The following is a 19,956-nucleotide window of genomic DNA, read 5'->3' as shown; positions in this document are numbered from 1 at the left end:
AACTTATATGTGTAAAAAAGTGCACAATATATAAGGATTTATTCAATATTCAGAACCACATATGCTAAGAAAGCTTCCAAAACACAACAAATGACATGAACTACAGGGAGTTCTGCAAAAGTTTAAACTCCATATAGTTTGACGTCTTAGTTTATCGGAAATAATGTCCCGGTTTCATTGGCATTGTGAAATATATGCAAAGTTTAAGTTCATGTTTATTTGGTGCTTATAAAATCAAAAACTCAAACAATGCCACAGGGATGTTGCATTTAAATGAACAACAACAGAAAGTTATGTTATGCGTTTGCCATGTATACTTCTTGCTAAACAAGAAACACTATTTCAACATCTGTAGTTAAAACAGTGTGTTAGAAACAGTGCTGTTAAAATGCAATTGAAACAAATAATAAATGCTACCATGCCTGTTGGGCATTACATTTTAAAAGATAGCAATATGCCCAATACAGAATCAATAACACTGCTAGGAACGAGTTGCACCAGGAGCAACTTCCACCTATAACCAAACAGGTTTAAAAGACTACATAATAGGAAGATCATACAGTCATTGCAAAATTGCAGTCTATAGCTTCCACAGTATTCTGCAAACTCAAACAACTGTAAAGCACTTTGACACTGGGTAAGGTATTGATGAAGTCCAAAAATCTTCCACTAATAGCAGTAATTGTCTCACTATTACTTGCAAAAGTCCCAGGCCATAGCAGCGTGACCACACTCTCCTTTCCCTTGTCCAGCTATACCAGCCATATTGTTCTTGTCATCTTGAAAACAGTCAACGCCAGTACTTCAAAATCACAAGCAAAGTAACAGTAACAAAGTTAAAAGTTACAAAAATAAAAAGCCTGCAGAAGGCAAAAAGTACTCTCTTTCCTGAAACCAAAAAAATACCCCAACTTGAAGGCTGTTATCTTCACTAACTGTGTCTGCCATGTCATTTGAGTCATCCTAATACCATGTCCGAGAACTGGCAGCTTGGCTGTACATGGAGAGAACAAGATTTAAAAATCCACTAATTAACAATTCAATAGCCCAGCTACTACTGTCTTCCATTGCAAATGTTAGTGAGTAAGCCATATAAATGCACCCTGGTCCATAATGGCAGCCATCTGCTGCCATTGTTGTAAGAAGGGCTATGTCAGAATTTTGTCCCATCTATCTGCACCAAGATGTAGCAAAACCCTTATGATATTTTGCAGCCTAAAAAAACCTTGTCACCAGATCCACCTCTTTGCATAAGGCAGAGGTCATCTTATTGAAGAACTCATTGCCGGGCTCTATGGCCTTTACTTAGGAGAAGAGCAAAATCTCTTCTTTTGATAGTTGCTGGTGGGGGGTCCCTGTGGTTCTCATCAGTTGCTGTTGTTGGAGACAGAAGGGCACCTGCCTCACCACCATGAAACACACTTCTATTATGACCAACAGGTCCCAACTATAGGGTCACGAGTGGCATAGCCTGCACATTACATCATCCATTGATGTGTAATTGATTGCAGATATCTGTGGGTGCTCGGTTCTGAGCCAGTCTGGCATCCACCGTGTACTCTAGCCCACATCCATATAACTCCTTGCCTTATATGTCACGTCCTCTAAACTGTTTATTGTCCAGTCTCCCCCCCAGGTTTCTACCCTCTATGTACATTCAGTGTTGTTCCCAGTTTTTTTTTCTTTTTTTTTTGCTTTACTGCCACCTGTCTGTCTATGCATGCATTGTATGTGTTTGCCATCTCCATAGTTGTTCATAAATTGCTGTACTTAACTTCTGTAACTTTGAATTGCATAACAATATGACGATGCCTACGCTGCCCACCAGAATAGGTACTACTACTGGCATCCACTCACTATCCTGGCCAGCTCATGCCAGGCGTTCAGATTGTATAGAGGGCTGTCTTTGGCCGAGCATGCAATTCAGAAAGTTCCCATGGAGAAAGAACAAGAACATCTTGTTGTCCCTTGGACACCATGCAAGATCCAAACTATTCCCAGGACCTGTGGAAGCCATGTTCATTCACACATGTCTGCTTAAGGAGCAAAATAGTAACCTCATATCCATGAAAGTATGTCCACTCATGCCATGACACACATTGCAGAGTATCAGTGAGGTGTTGCCGAATTCTCCTTAAGTGCAGAACAACTCTGAGCTTCACACATGCAGTGAACAAGTATAGTGTGCACATGTCTCACCAGCTCTGGGAAGAGTATACAAAAACAGGTTAGAGCTGCTTAGTATGGAAAGCATGGTTCATTATGGCAGAGAATTAGGGACAACTCCTTAATGTAATCATCATACTAAGAATCCCATATTAGCATCATATGAAATGGGAACTCCTTATTGTGAAGGTCTTGTTAAGATCAGTAAGAATGAAATCCACAATTTGAATTTGATATAGGTATAGTGAAGGAAGACAAGACACCTGGTAATGTACTCCTAACCCAGGATGCATGGCAGCAATGAGGATATAGAGGAAGTGGTTTATGTGGGTGTATAACATAACACTGCCATGTACTATTTTGGTGGAGGGGGCAACGTAGGTGAGCTAAGTGCATACAGGGCAGGGCATGTCACATAGGACATGATGGCCCCTGTACTCCAGGTAAGGTATGGCAACATACTGAATGGGAGCAACGTTTGGCAAGACATACAGTGGGCTCAGTATTCTGCAGCAAGAGAGAGTGTCACAACATCCCCTTTGCCCCACTTTGTATAAAAATGGGGAAATGGACAAAGCACTACATGTCTTGTCATGGTGCCATGAAAGAGACAACTGGAAAAGGTCACCAAAGAACTGCATGCTAAAATTGGGCAGTATCATTGTTAACTGTAGAGAACATGTAAGCTATTCCAGTGTGTTCTGCAAGTCATCATTTTCCTAACTTCTTGACAATACTGAATTTAAGCTAAAATATAGCAATACACATTATTACAGGCAAAACATGACAATTTCCTGACATCTAAGGTTACCTGTGTGAAAGACGGTTAATAAATGACATCAGTTAAGTTGCAAAAAAATGAACAAATGCCAAGCTATCCACAACCACCCACAAATATCGTCTGTCATTAGCATTAATGTACTGTTCCCCTCTGAGATTCATTTTGACAGGGATTATAAAAATTGTCTGGTCAAGGACATTGCTGGTTTCATCTAAGCATTTACAAGACATTTTCAAATGTTTGTAGTTTTGTAGAGTTCTCTTGCAAGTAAAATCCACAGCCAGCGCACAAGATTTTGCAGTTGAGTTTCCTACAGAAATGCAAAAAAGATTCTCCCATCACGTGTTACGTATCTCTTAGCTTCTTTGTCCGTCTCTGCACCATTCAGAAGTTAGGTGCCCATAAAGAGCTCTTGGGAGATAATGATATTCACACACAGAGTAACAAACTTAAAATGATTTAACTTGAGAAATCACAACGTTTAACAACAGTAACAGTAGGTTGTGAGTTGGTGATAAAAAATCAATGTAATGGTATATGCGCTGCTGTGAAAAACACAAAGTAAAACAGCTTATGTGGCATAGATAATGAATTGTAGTATACACATACAGCATGCCAGAGTAAGTAAAAAGAGGATCAGCAAATCTTTTGCTTTTACTGCATTAAAACAAATAGTTCTCAAAGATGGCAGGAAGTCAGTACATCTGAAGAAGCAATATGGAATATGAACATTCTACAAATCGGAGGGAGAAATCATCCATAGAGTAGAAATGCTGCAAAAGACCAACAGCAGCAGATGTCATTTGCTTGGGTTTTCATAAAGAATCTGGCACAGTATTTTAGGTGAACGTAGTGTGAAAACTGACAAAGCAGTACCATGGCTGAGTGCAGCTAGCTTGCTGCAGAATCAACATAAAATACAAAGTACAATGCTCAAAGTACTGAAATGGTGCGGAACAAAAACACCTAAAGTGAAACAAGTTCATACTTGTCAGCTGCAGAAGTTGAAAATAATCATGAAGCAAACTGTTGTGTTGCAGTAGTAATGACTCCGATGAGGACGTCTCAAAAGCCAGTTTCACTAATTGGACACAGATACATAACCCCTACTTTCTAGAGTACAGTGTTAAATCAGTGCCAATAATGCGAGTAACAGTGGTGATGCAACAACTCTGAGTAGTTCTCACATATTTTTGCAAAACCTTTTTGCTTGTTTTATAACACTTTCAAAGTAAATTTTCCAAGCTGCCAGAGAGCTAAAATCCATTCCTTAAGTTTTTTTTATTCATTGAATTATCCTTACAAGCCATGAATGACAGACTAAAACTCAGTGCCAAGAAATGCATTATTTTGCCTGTTTGAAAAATTGCCATTCAGGCTAATTACTCCATTGATGTCACCCCTAAGAGTTGACCCAGTAGTCAGCGTTCTGGAAACATATGTAGACAGTAATCTGATCTTTCACGAACATGTGGCAAAGGCAGTAAGAAAATCATTCTATGCCAACCAACGTATAAGTAAGGGCATGACGTCCAGGTCAAAGCAAGTCATATTGCCACTTTATTTGGCCCTTCAGAACCCATCATTGAGTATAATGCTCTCTTTGGCATGTATCTGACCAGATATATGCAATAGTTGCAACATCCACAAAGGTTCCTTACCAGGAGAATAAAGGCTATAAACACATAGGGCTTTATGGAGATCCATATAAGACAATCTCTATACTCTGTCTCCTGCAGGTTACTGAGAGGCAATCTATGCCTGGCATTCAAGGCATTCTTATATCCAGCTCTGATGGACCTTTTGCATATCCACAAACTGAATAGTATCAGAACCACTAGATCCAAGGATGTAAATTTTGTTTGTGACATAAATAAGCCAAAGAATCCATCACTAACCTTATTTAAGTCTTTACTTGACCAATGGATGGAAAATTGAATATTAACCCTGGGTCCGGCCCCCATGCTTCTAATAACACAGAAGCAAACAGTAATGCCCAAATGAACATAAGCCCACACATAAGCTATAGAAACTTCCTAACATACCTCCTGCTAATAAATGCCCATGATGCATAGAAAACAAATTGTGCTGGATTGCACAGCAAGGCTTTTAAAGCATCTGGTCATTAGCCTAGTATAAACTTATGAACCTATATAGCTATGTAACTCAAAAGAATGACACACTATAGGACTCTACCATTAACAATGAGAATCTCTTGCAAGCTTCTTTAGCTTCAAAAAATGCATTTGTTTTTGTAGAAATTATCTTACTCTGCCAAGTTTAGTAGTCCCAAAGTGTCCCGTTCCATCATACAGGTGCAGTTGTGGCTCTATTGACGTCATCATGTCATTGATTATAGTGTCAGCTGATAGTGTAATGGTTGGCATGGAGCAAAGTAAATTCCAGAAATCGTAGTTTAAGGGAGCCACTCAGAATTTTCTGGAATCATGATATTTTTACTTTATAATTAATATTTTCTAGGAAATACTGGACACTGGAGAAGCGGTGCAGTGGTACAGGATAGTATTGTTACGTCACAGCAAGAGGTTCTCAAGTTCAATTCTCAGTTGAGGTACCTTCTGTACAGAGTCTGCATGTCCTCCCTGTGTTTGCTTGAGTTTCCTCTAGTTGCTGTGGTTTCCTCCCACATTCCAAAGATATGCAGTAGGTGGACTGGACAGTAAATTGGCCAAAGGTGTGAGTGTGTGTGGTGTGGAAAAACTACTGTGGCAGGCCTAGCTACCTGGCAGTTTAAATTTTGGCTGTAGATTATTGTCCTGTTAAAGTGACACCCTGATCTGATGTGCAAAAATAGGAAAAAGGGATTGTGGATGAGGAGGTGAACCAGATACTTGAGAGTAATGCTGCAAGCTCTCCTCACACGTGGCTTGCACATCTTGGATAAAACTTAGATGGAGAATTGTCTTTTGGGATCGGGTGTGGCAAGAACTTTTGTAGGACATCCTTAACTGTGATTGACATAATAAAGAGCCTACAGTCAGGTTTGTTGAATGGTAACAGAAATGATAATGCTTAACATCAATAAGGCAAGAATCGCTGAAGAAAGATCTACCACCAGCTCAGTGGTAGAGGAGTAACTGGTGTCCCTATCTGGGGAAGGAGAATGGACCCTCATATTCTGTGGTGGCTTGGAAGTGAGAGTTGAGCTGTTCATTACTGCACAGCCATATCTAGATGATGCACAGATTACAAATACATTTTACGTTACCATATTGTACAACGCACTGCATGTGCAGCAGCTGTCGCCCAGATTATTAACAGGCAAACTCTCTTGGTATGCAAATGAAGACAGTGATAAGATGTACTTTACTGCATTCTAGATTATGAAAAGTAACAGACGTCTAATGGTATAATATGTTTCAAAATGAAGTTAGTGCCACTATGATTTAAGAAAGGTGGAGAACAGATATGAGAGATTAGACTGCAAGAAAGTATATCCTTTCCACTCATCATCTTAAAGCTTTTTGCTCTTTAAAGAAGCTGTAGCCTGGAGAAAGTAAAATGCTAGAAACAGAAAGTTAATTTAGGTAACTCGGTAATCATATGCAATACAGAGGATATGCAGTAAAATTAAAGATTTGATACCATTTTGTGTTGTATAGCAGTTACATCTCCAGTACAGTGGGAAGCATAACTGTATTTATAAAAATATTTTCTGGAGGGGTTTGGTTTTTGAACCTTGTGAATGGAAAAACCATGGCTCATTGTTGATCAGACAGATGCAAAAAAAGTGCTTTATATGGGGTGATCCCATCTGTACCCCCAATCTCCATTTTATACAAAAATGTCTGACTGCACACCCTTTGGAAAAAGTATATATCACATTCCGAAGGCTGTGAATTCTCACCATGTATGTATAGGTGACTTCCAAGTTGCTACCTTTTTGTCTGTGACTATTTGAAGTTCTTATTTTTCATTCCTAAAACAGAAGCATAATGCATACTATACATTGCTAAGGAATCTTTTAAACCGTTATAAATAAACATTAATTGTAAAAGTCCCTGCACTAAATGGCCCACTACATTTTTTAAAGAAATATAAGCAGTATTTTAGTCCTCATGCTTAATGGAGTGAGAAATAATGAGAAACTTACTTCATAACAGTACATATATATATATCTATATATAAGTACTAACCGTGTGTGTGTGTAGAAACAAAATGTGTGAGTGTGTGAGTGTGCGTGTGTGTGTGTGTGTGTGTGTGTGTATATACGTACATACGTTAAAACACTTTATTATTAAAACTTTAATGGAAAAACTTGGAAAGGGGATGAAAAAGAAGAGGATGGCAGGAAAGGAGGAGGGCATAGGGAACCCATTAAGAATCAAATAAATGTGTTCATACACTGCAAACATAATTCTAAATTACCAGTTTTATTATAATAAAATATACAAATAACATGTACTCTTGCAACAAAAGAATATCATAACAAATCCATATTGGCAAACCACTCAGACTGCTAAGAATACATGCATTTGGATATTAATAATAGACAACACAGAAGAGGGGAAAAATAGGAAGGTACATAAAAGTCTACATTGTGAAAAATATGTTAAATACCAGAACCTATTTCATGAATAATACAATGCAGCTTTATCTGTCTATCTAAGTACAGACTCACACCTGCAATATATATTGTATAGGCAGATGCTGGAACCACAAGAAATAAAAATCATTCTACATCAGTATGACTCAAATATGTTTTGCCTTAAACTGATGCTTTTGTCGTAAACAATCTGAAAACTTACTGAAATGCAAGTTCCACTAATGTTTGAAATTCAGATGTACAAAATCACTATGATCAGGTCTACGAAGTCAAGTTAAAATACATAATTTGTGGGTGGATGAAAGAGCAATCCCACCCCACTTGGGTATCTACTTGGTGGTACTGGTGTAAATGTGGTTACTGTGCCTTAGTATGATTAGGTGTAAAACACTGATAATAGAAAGTTTCAGAATTGTGTTTGAAAGGCATTGAATTCATTTGAGTTCTCTTGCAAAAATCTTCTGCCTTATTTTATTTACAGAATGACTGGTCATCATTCTGACAGTGATATTTTATTAAATAAGTATGTTAAAATTAATGAGAAAGTTAATAACACAAAGATACAGATGACTCATACTGCAATTTATTTATTTATTTACCCACCTTCCCTTTGTTGGCCAGGTTAGTCCCACAAGCTAGTGACCTCTCTTCAGGGAAAATTCAAGGTGGTATTCATACTGACTACAGTGAATTTGGCCACGCTGCAGGAAACATCAAGTAGCTAAACTGGATTGGAAACGTATTGTTTATTTATTTGACAATTGTTGACTGGGGTATTCTGAATGAGCAGAGGCCCTGGGAGAAAAGCTCCACAGTAAAAAAATAAGCAATAAGCATTACACATTAATACAGATAACATAATTTGATATGCAATAAAACAAACTAGCAAATTTATAAAGAGCCACTCATTGTGATGAGCAATGGGTTCTGAGGATGATGTAAAAACATAATACATACAGTAGATATAAAAACTGTACACACCACTGTTAAAATACCAAGTTTTTTGTGATATAAAAAAATGAGACCACAATAAATCATTTCAAAACTTTTCTCAACTTTAATGTGAGCAAGGGTATTCACCTGCTGGATACAGGTAAGCAGTTCCAGGCCTTAGCATCATTGTATGAGTAGAGACCATGTCCAGCAGATTTGATAAGTATGTGGCTAGAGAAAAATTTTTGGTAATTAGATCATAACAATCCATTGTAGGAATATAATTGTGTAGAATGGTATTTAGTACTGGACAAGCAGATGGATGCTGGATAATTTTATTGGTAGTGAGGAGCTGTGCATATGTTAGTTGATGAGGTAGTTCTAACCAATTTAGCATTTTTAGTGCTGTACAGTGGTGGATCCTGAAAGGGGTGTTTGCTGCCAATTTAGTCATTTTATTATAGCATTGTTCAAGTTTTACTTTTCGTGACTCCTGAAAGTGAATAAGGATGGGAGCACCACAAAGAGGTGTGAGGAGGAGATAAGTAGTGACAAGTGCAGTTTTAGTTGAGTTTGTGAGAAAGTTTTTGGTCTCTGTAAAGCATCCTTAGTTTTTGATGAATTTTTTAATACAATTTTGTATATGCTGTTCAAATTTAAGATCATCATCCCTAATAATTTGCTATAAAAATGACCTCGATGGTTGTGTTGTTAAAAGAAAGGCTTTTAAATTTTGTTTTTTCACGAGAAAGGGATTTGGGGGAAAGGTATTTTTTGGTGGGGTGTTGAACAAGAGTTTTGAGTTACAAAGGTATGTTTCAGTGGCTTCCCAAGTATTTTTTTTTTTTTGCAGATGTATGATGTTTTGTCTGATGTGCTTTGCTGGAAAAGCTTGCTCAAACTCTCTCACAATGAAGTGAGGGAAAGGTTAGTTTGTTTTTTGCTTTCTTGTATTGCTTTATTGCCTTCTTCTGTTTTGTATATTGTGATTTATTTTCTTTAAATTGAGTTTTACTTGTATTCTGCTTTTGTTGCATATTTAAACTAAGAAAGATACCACAGCTGTGTCTCTTGTGAGTTATACAGAAATTATTTTTCCCACTGTCCCACCCTGGTATTGTTGTGCTTTTAAACTCGATTGTCTTTCTAGTTACCTGCCCCTTATGGTAATTTGACCACATATCTCTTTCTCTCTTCTCTTTCATTAGCTATTGTAAGTAAGCAAAACATTATTATTTGTGAAATCACCCCCTTCAACTATTTAAATTTATTAGCCTTCCTACTATAGTTCATAGGACCAGAATACAAAGTACACACCCCCTTCCAATCTATCTAACTCTTTTAAAATTAGTGGCACTCCAATTAGATACCTAAAGCTTAAGTTACCCAGTCTTTCATATCTAACTGCTTAGTGCACACTGCAGCTCTTAGGATATTAGCCCATTTTTTCCATCTTACCTTTAACATCTACTCCAAGACCACCAATTATTGGGGAGCCCACACTCTGCCTCTCAGAAGTCATCTAAGGATTAGTGTTTCTGTTTTGATCTTGGTGAGATAAGAAACATAGGGACATTATTTCCTGGGAACTGATCATTGGAAAACCTAATAACTGCTTCACAGGTGTCAGCATGGAATTTGTGCTTATATTTTGTTCCTGGTGAGAGAAGGAGCAGAGTGTATAGATTCCTGACTGTTTCTAGTTGGGAAGTAAAGGCCTGTGCTTGACCTTCTTGATTGGTCTGGTTGCTATTCAAGGCATCTACCAGGTAAATGCTACAGCAAGCCTTCAGTCCCTTGCATCATCTTGGACAAGACTGTGGATCACCAAACAGGCTGTGGCCTGCTCCTCATCTTGGGATTGGTGCTAATGTCTTGCTTCTGGTGAGAGAAGAAGCAAAGGAGCATTATAAGCCAACAGAGTGAAGCTGTGATGATATCAACACTAGAGGTAGCCAGGCAGTAGACATTCAGGTGACTCCTCACTTTTCATCATTCTTGACAAGCAAATTCTTTCTTTTGAGTAGGTACTGCTCGATTTGCTTCTAACTTCAGAATATATGCCCAAATACTTTTTCCATAAGTCATCAGGCTGTACTTATTAGTTTCCCCTCAAGTGTTTGGCAGTGACCTGTCTAGCCACAGACAGCTTGAGTTACATTTGTTCTGCAAAAGCACCATTGAAATTTCACTAATACCTAGTTGCACACTGGAAAACTAGTTTGCAGTGACAGACACAGCCCCCAGAGTTGCAAACTGGATACTCCTGACAGTACTTTTATTTTCTTACTCCAACTGTCTAATCAATAAAAAAAAAGGTTCAATTGCAATGGATATGAACATTCCCACTATCTCTGTTACCAGCTAGGTGGATATAGGCATCCTGAGGCAATGTAGAAATTGCCTCATGTCTACTGACGACCAGTTAATTCTCAAACAGATTGATGTGGTATGTGAGAGATTTACACAATATCACTGGAGGCAAAATTCAAACTCTCACATGATTGGCTTTGCTTCTGGTGTCATTCTAAGGGGGGTGCAATATTTGTCAGCATGGAAGGAGATGTCAACAGACCATGTTGCTTTGTCAGGGATAGTGTTTACCTCTCCCCTGTGGGCTCTCGAATATTAGCTAGAACATTCTCCTCCCCCATAGTATGTTTTTTAGGCAATGCAAACTGAAAGTACTTCCGACATACCAAATGAAAACCAAGAAACTCTGAAGGTGTTACTGCTCAATGCTAGGAGACTAAACAAAAACTACACTCCCTAGAAGCTCTCTTCACCATAGAGAATGCTGATGTCTGTGTGGTCACTGAGACATAGTTTAAAGCCATGGAGAACACACCGACAGTACAAGGTTATAATGCCTTCCACACATTTAGACCAGCTACTAGACAGGGACTAAAGGTGGAGGTGTCTTGATTTACATCTAAAATACATATACCTCAAGGCTGGTCAAATATGACAATGCAGTTGAGCTTCTCTGCATTCAAATTACCATAGACAAAATCTAATACCACTTCCTACCAAGCTAAAGGTCCCACTACATGCTTCAGGAAACCCATACCAAGCATTTAGACTTATTGGAACACTCACCATCCAACCCAATACCATAGTCATAGGCAACTTTAATTACTCCACAATTAACTGGAAATCATATATGACACCAAATATACAGGCACAGAGATTTATAGATTTTGTAAACACAAACTCTCTCTGTACCAGATTGTCAGTACACCAACCAGGGGTGCAACCATACTGGATCTGGTCCTCTGCACACTCCCTAATGTAATTTCTTCTCTGGTAAAGTCAGATCATAAAATGGCCACCCAGACCAAGAACAACCACAGGGCATTCTTTAGCTATATCCACAACTTTAAAGGCAATACACAGTTGTGTGCAGAGCTCATTTTAAATGGAGCCACCTATACTGAGCAGAAGATATGGCAATCCTACTGGCTGACAAATACATCTCCAAATGTACCCCTCTCTGCCCCTCAACCTTCCCTTAGGAAATATCATCAAATATAACTCCCTCTGCTATCACTAGGGAAAAGGTCATTAATGCTCTCTCTAAGGCCAAGAACATTGCATTAATGGGCCCAGACAGTACCCCAGGATGCCTTCTAAATAGCATGAAACTTGACCTATCAGGCCTTCTGGAGTTGCTCTTTAACTGTAGCCTCGAAGCAGGTACTGTGCCTCATGAAAGGAGAATAGCAACAGTTATCTGTCTGCCCAAAGGTGTGCCATCTACAGACCCTGGAAACTACGGACCCATAAGTCTCACTAGTCTCACATGCAAAGACATGGAATGCGTTATCGTGGAAATGATAAACAATGACATAGAAAACCTGCAAACACTTGACCCAACCCAATTTGGTTGCATCAGGGGCAGGTCATGTTTACTCATCCTGGTGGACTTATTTGAGAAGGTCACCAAAGTAATGGATGAGCTCATAATGGTTCACATTGTCTACCTTGACCTGACCAAGGCATATGACACAATGTCCCACTCAGGCATTGTTGACAGCCTTAAGAGGTTAGGTAAAAAAGCCTTATGCCAACCGGTAGATAGCCAGCTGGCTCACAGCCAGGACCTAGAAAGTCCAGAAGTGGGGAGTCCACCTCTAAAAAGAGGCATCTTAGAAGCAGAGTCCCTCAGGGAATGGTCCTAGGGCCACTCCTTTTTTTTTGTTTACTTCTCTGAAGTCAAAGCCTATGTCAGTGACTTCTAGCTGACTATATTTGCAGATGATTGCAAATTAGGAGGTATCATTGAGTCACCCACCAACACAAATTTTCTCCAGGAAGGGCTGACACAAACAGCTGTAAATGTTAAATTAAATGCCAAGAAATGCATAATAGCATCCTTTGGACAACAGGCCTATATAACTATCATAAGAACACCCCCCCCAACAGCTGACACAGTAGTCAGGGACTTGGGGACACACACAGATAGTAATCTAGCCTTTGACCATCACATGTCTACAGTAGTGAGGAAATCATTCTATGTTATGCAACTTATAAACAAAGGTATGGCATGTAGGTCCAAGGAAATCATTGTTCTGCTGTATGTAGCATTGCTCAGACCTATCACTGAGTACAGTACCACCTTTGGTATCTACCTAACCAGGCATTTTCAATGCTGTATGTAGCATCCTCAGACCTATCACGGAGTACAGTACCACCTTTGGTATCTACCTAACCAGGCATTTCCAATGCTGTATGTAGCATCCTCAGACCTATCACGGAGTACAGTACCACCTTTGGTATCTACCTAACCAGGCATTTCCAATGCTGTATGTAGCATCCTCAGACCTATCACTGAGTACAGTACCACCTTTGGTATCTACCTAACCAGGCATTTCCAATGCTGTATGTAGCATCCTCAGACCTATCACGGAGTACAGTACCACCTTTGGTATCTACCTAACCAGGCATTTCCAATGCTGTATGTAGCATCCTCAGACCTATCACTGAGTACAGTACCACCTTTGGTATCTACCTAACCAGGCATTTCCAATGCTGTATGTAGCATCCTCAGACCTATCACGGAGTACAGTACCACCTTTGGTATCTACCTAACCAGGCATTTCCAATGCTGTATGTAGCATCCTCAGACCTATCACGGAGTACAGTACCACCTTTGGTATCTACCTAACCAGGCATTTCCAATGCTGTATGTAGCATCCTCAGACCTATCACGGAGTACAGTACCACCTTTGGTATCTACCTAACCAGGCATTTCCAATGCTGTATGTAGCATCCTCAGACCTATCACTGAGTACAGTACCACCTTTGGTATCTACCTAACCAGGCATTTCCAATGCTGTATGTAGCATCCTCAGACCTATCACTGAGTACAGTACCACCTTTGGTATCTACCTAACCAGGCATTTCCAATGCTGTATGTAGCATCCTCAGACCTATCACTGAGTACAGTACCACCTTTGGTATCTACCTAACCAGGCATTTCCAATGCTGTATGTAGCATCCTCAGACCTATCACGAGTACAGTACCACCTTTGGTATCTACCTAACCAGGCATTTCCAATGCTGTATGTAGCATCCTCAGACCTATCACGGAGTACAGTACCACCTTTGGTATCTACCTAACCAGGCATTTCCAATGCTGTATGTAGCATCCTCAGACCTATCACGGAGTACAGTACCACCTTTGGTATCTACCTAACCAGGCATTTCCAATGCTGTATGTAGCATCCTCAGACCTATCACGGAGTACAGTACCACCTTTGGTATCTACCTAACCAGGCATTTCCAATGCTGTATGTAGCATCCTCAGACCTATCACGGAGTACAGTACCACCTTTGGTATCTACCTAACCAGGCATTTCCAATGCTGTATGTAGCATCCTCAGACCTATCACTGAGTACAGTACCACCTTTGGTATCTACCTAACCAGGCATTTCCAATGCTGTATGTAGCATCCTCAGACCTATCACTGAGTACAGTACCACCTTTGGTATCTACCTAACCAGGCATTTCCAATGCTGTATGTAGCATCCTCAGACCTATCACTGAGTACAGTACCACCTTTGGTATCTACCTAACCAGGCATTTCCAATGCTGTATGTAGCATCCTCAGACCTATCACTGAGTACAGTACCACCTTTGGTATCTACCTAACCAGGCATTTCCAATGCTGTATGTAGCATCCTCAGACCTATCACTGAGTACAGTACCACCTTTGGTATCTACCTAACCAGGCATTTCCAATGCTGTATGTAGCATCCTCAGACCTATCACTGAGTACAGTACCACCTTTGGTATCTACCTAACCAGGCATTTCCAATGCTGTATGTAGCATCCTCAGACCTATCACTGAGTACAGTACCACCTTTGGTATCTACCTAACCAGGCATTTCCAATGCTGTATGTAGCATCCTCAGACCTATCACTGAGTACAGTACCACCTTTGGTATCTACCTAACCAGGCATTTCCAATGCTGTATGTAGCATCCTCAGACCTATCACGGAGTACAGTACCACCTTTGGTATCTACCTAACCAGGCATTTCCAATGCTGTATGTAGCATCCTCAGACCTATCATCGAGTACAGTACCACCTTTGGTATCTACCTAACCAGGCATTTCCAATGCTGTATGTAGCATCCTCAGACCTATCACGAGTACAGTACCACCTTTGGTATCTACCTAACCAGGCATTTCCAATGCTGTATGTAGCATCCTCAGACCTATCACTGAGTACAGTACCACCTTTGGTATCTACCTAACCAGGCATTTCCAATGCTGTATGTAGCATCCTCAGACCTATCACTGAGTACAGTACCACCTTTGGTATCTACCTAACCAGGCATTTCCAATGCTGTATGTAGCATCCTCAGACCTATCACTGAGTACAGTACCACCTTTGGTATCTACCTAACCAGGCATTTCCAATGCTGTATGTAGCATCCTCAGACCTATCACTGAGTACAGTACCACCTTTGGTATCTACCTAACCAGGCATTTCCAATGCTGTATGTAGCATCCTCAGACCTATCACGGAGTACAGTACCACCTTTGGTATCTACCTAACCAGGCATTTCCAATGCTGTATGTAGCATCCTCAGACCTATCACGGAGTACAGTACCACCTTTGGTATCTACCTAACCAGGCATTTCCAATGCTGTATGTAGCATCCTCAGACCTATCACGGAGTACAGTACCACCTTTGGTATCTACCTAACCAGGCATTTCCAATGCTGTATGTAGCATCCTCAGACCTATCACGGAGTACAGTACCACCTTTGGTATCTACCTAACCAGGCATTTCCAATGCTGTATGTAGCATCCGCAGACCTATCACGAGTACAGTACCACCTTTGGTATCTACCTAACCAGGCATTTCCAATGCTGTATGTAGCATCCTCAGACCTATCACTGAGTACAGTACCACCTTTGGTATCTACCTAACCAGGCATTTCCAATGCTGTATGTAGCATCCTCAGACCTATCACTGAGTACAGTACCACCTTTGGTATCTACCTAACCAGGCATTTCCAATGCTGTATGTAGCATCCTCAGACCTATCACTGAGTACAGTACCACCTTTGGTATCTACCTAACCAGGCATTTCCAATGCTGTATGTAGCATCCTCAGACCTATCACTGAGTACAGTACCACCTTTGGTATCTACCTAACCAGGCATTTCCAATGCTGTATGTAGCATCCTCAGACCTATCACGGAGTACAGTACCACCTTTGGTATCTACCTAACCAGGCATTTCCAATGCTGTATGTAGCATCCTCAGACCTATCACGGAGTACAGTACCACCTTTGGTATCTACCTAACCAGGCATTTCCAATGCTGTATGTAGCATCCTCAGACCTATCACTGAGTACAGTACCACCTTTGGTATCTACCTAACCAGGCATTTCCAATGCTGTATGTAGCATCCTCAGACCTATCACGGAGTACAGTACCACCTTTGGTATCTACCTAACCAGGCATTTCCAATGCTGTATGTAGCATCCTCAGACCTATCACGGAGTACAGTACCACCTTTGGTATCTACCTAACCAGGCATTTCCAATGCTGTATGTAGCATCCTCAGACCTATCACGGAGTACAGTACCACCTTTGGTATCTACCTAACCAGGCATTTCCAATGCTGTATGTAGCATCCTCAGACCTATCACGGAGTACAGTACCACCTTTGGTATCTACCTAACCAGGCATTTCCAATGCTGTATGTAGCATCCTCAGACCTATCACTGAGTACAGTACCACCTTTGGTATCTACCTAACCAGGCATTTCCAATGCTGTATGTAGCATCCTCAGACCTATCACTGAGTACAGTACCACCTTTGGTATCTACCTAACCAGGCATTTCCAATGCTGTATGTAGCATCCTCAGACCTATCACGGAGTACAGTACCACCTTTGGTATCTACCTAACCAGGCATTTCCAATGCTGTATGTAGCATCCTCAGACCTATCACGGAGTACAGTACCACCTTTGGTATCTACCTAACCAGGCATTTCCAATGCTGTATGTAGCATCCTCAGACCTATCACGAGTACAGTACCACCTTTGGTATCTACCTAACCAGGCATTTCCAATGCTGTATGTAGCATCCTCAGACCTATCACGAGTACAGTACCACCTTTGGTATCTACCTAACCAGGCATTTCCAATGCTGTATGTAGCATCCTCAGACCTATCACGGAGTACAGTACCACCTTTGGTATCTACCTAACCAGGCATTTCCAATGCTGTATGTAGCATCCTCAGACCTATCACTGAGTACAGTACCACCTTTGGTATCTACCTAACCAGGCATTTCCAATGCTGTATGTAGCATCCTCAGACCTATCACTGAGTACAGTACCACCTTTGGTATCTACCTAACCAGGCATTTCCAATGCTGTATGTAGCATCCTCAGACCTATCACTGAGTACAGTACCACCTTTGGTATCTACCTAACCAGGCATTTCCAATGCTGTATGTAGCATCCTCAGACCTATCACTGAGTACAGTACCACCTTTGGTATCTACCTAACCAGGCATTTCCAATGCTGTATGTAGCATCCTCAGACCTATCACTGAGTACAGTACCACCTTTGGTATCTACCTAACCAGGCATTTCCAATGCTGTATGTAGCATCCTCAGACCTATCACGGAGTACAGTACCACCTTTGGTATCTACCTAACCAGGCATTTCCAATGCTGTATGTAGCATCCTCAGACCTATCACTGAGTACAGTACCACCTTTGGTATCTACCTAACCAGGCATTTCCAATGCTGTATGTAGCATCCTCAGACCTATCACTGAGTACAGTACCACCTTTGGTATCTACCTAACCAGGCATTTCCAATGCTGTATGTAGCATTCCTCAGACCTATCACGGAGTACAGTACCACCTTTGGTATCTACCTAACCAGGCATTTCCAATGCTGTATGTAGCATCCTCAGACCTATCACGGAGTACAGTACCACCTTTGGTATCTACCTAACCAGGCATTTCCAATGCTGTATGTAGCATCCTCAGACCTATCACGGAGTACAGTACCACCTTTGGTATCTACCTAACCAGGCATTTCCAATGCTGTATGTAGCATCCTCAGACCTATCACTGAGTACAGTACCACCTTTGGTATCTACCTAACCAGGCATTTCCAATGCTGTATGTAGCATCCTCAGACCTATCACGGAGTACAGTACCACCTTTGGTATCTACCTAACCAGGCATTTCCAATGCTGTATGTAGCATCCTCAGACCTATCACGGAGTACAGTACCACCTTTGGTATCTACCTAACCAGGCATTTCCAATGCTGTATGTAGCATCCTCAGACCTATCACGGAGTACAGTACCACCTTTGGTATCTACCTAACCAGGCATTTCCAATGCTGTATGTAGCATCCTCAGACCTATCACGGTACAGTACCACCTTTGGTATCTACCTAACCAGGCATTTCCAATGCTGTATGTAGCATCCTCAGACCTATCACGGAGTACAGTACCACCTTTGGTATCTACCTAACCAGGCATTTCCAATGCTGTATGTAGCATCCTCAGACCTATCACAGAGTACAGTACCACCTTTGGTATCTACCTAACCAGGCATTTCCAATGCTGTATGTAGCATCCTCAGACCTATCACTGAGTACAGTACCACCTTTGGTATCTACCTAACCAGGCATTTCCAATGCTGTATGTAGCATCCTCAGACCTATCACGGAGTACAGTACCACCTTTGGTATCTACCTAACCAGGCATTTCCAATGCTGTATGTAGCATCCTCAGACCTATCACGGAGTACAGTACCACCTTTGGTATCTACCTAACCAGGCATTTCCAATGCTGTATGTAGCATCCTCAGACCTATCACTGAGTACAGTACCACCTTTGGTATCTACCTAACCAGGCATTTCCAATGCTGTATGTAGCATCCTCAGACCTATCACGGAGTACAGTACCACCTTTGGTATCTACCTAACCAGGCATTTCCAATGCTGTATGTAGCATCCTCAGACCTATCACAGAGTACAGTACCACCTTTGGTATCTACCTAACCAGGCATTTCCAATGCTGTATGTAGCATCCTCAGACCTATCACTGAGTACAGTACCACCTTTGGTATCTACCTAACCAGGCATTTCCAATGCTGTATGTAGCATCCTCAGACCTATCACGGAGTACAGTACCACCTTTGGTATCTACCTAACCAGGCATTTCCAATGCTGTATGTAGCATCCTCAGACCTATCACTGAGTACAGTACCACCTTTGGTATCTACCTAACCAGGCATTTCCAATGCTGTATGTAGCATCCTCAGACCTATCAAGTACAGTACCACCTTTGGTATCTACCTAACCAGGCATTTCCAATGCTGTATGTAGCATCCTCAGACCTATCACGGAGTACAGTACCACCTTTGGTATCTACCTAACCAGGCATTTCCAATGCTGTATGTAGCATCCTCAGACCTATCACAGAGTACAGTACCACCTTTGGTATCTACCTAACCAGGCATTTCCAATGCTGTATGTAGCATCCTCAGACCTATCACGGAGTACAGTACCACCTTTGGTATCTACCTAACCAGGCATTTCCAATGCTGTATGTAGCATCCTCAGACCTATCACGGAGTACAGTACCACCTTTGGTATCTACCTAACCAGGCATTTCCAATGCTGTATGTAGCATCCTCAGACCTATCACGGAGTACAGTACCACCTTTGGTATCTACCTAACCAGGCATTTCCAATGCTGTATGTAGCATCCTCAGACCTATCACGGAGTACAGTACCACCTTTGGTATCTACCTAACCAGGCATTTCCAATGCTGTATGTAGCATCCTCAGACCTATCACGGAGTACAGTACCACCTTTGGTATCTACCTAACCAGGCATTTCCAATGCTGTATGTAGCATCCTCAGACCTATCACGGAGTACAGTACCACCTTTGGTATCTACCTAACCAGGCATTTCCAATGCTGTATATAGCATCCTCAGACCTATCA

At 41.0% G+C, this 19,956-nt stretch overlaps 1 protein-coding gene across 1 annotated transcript in view; it reads right to left on the bottom strand.

Moving 5' to 3' along the window:
• The window catches only part of LOC122787456 (septin-4), a 1,249,948-nt gene that overhangs the window by 1,008,433 nt on the left and 221,559 nt on the right, over nt 1–19,956 (bottom strand). The gene's annotated exons all lie outside the window — the stretch shown is intronic.

Source organism: Protopterus annectens, chromosome 13.part0, assembly GCF_019279795.1.
Source record: "Protopterus annectens isolate FY-2018-M chromosome 13.part0, PAN1.0, whole genome shotgun sequence".
In the NCBI taxonomy this organism is placed as follows: Eukaryota; Metazoa; Chordata; order Ceratodontiformes; family Protopteridae; genus Protopterus; species Protopterus annectens.
This window is presented reverse-complemented; position numbering and strand designations above follow the sequence as displayed.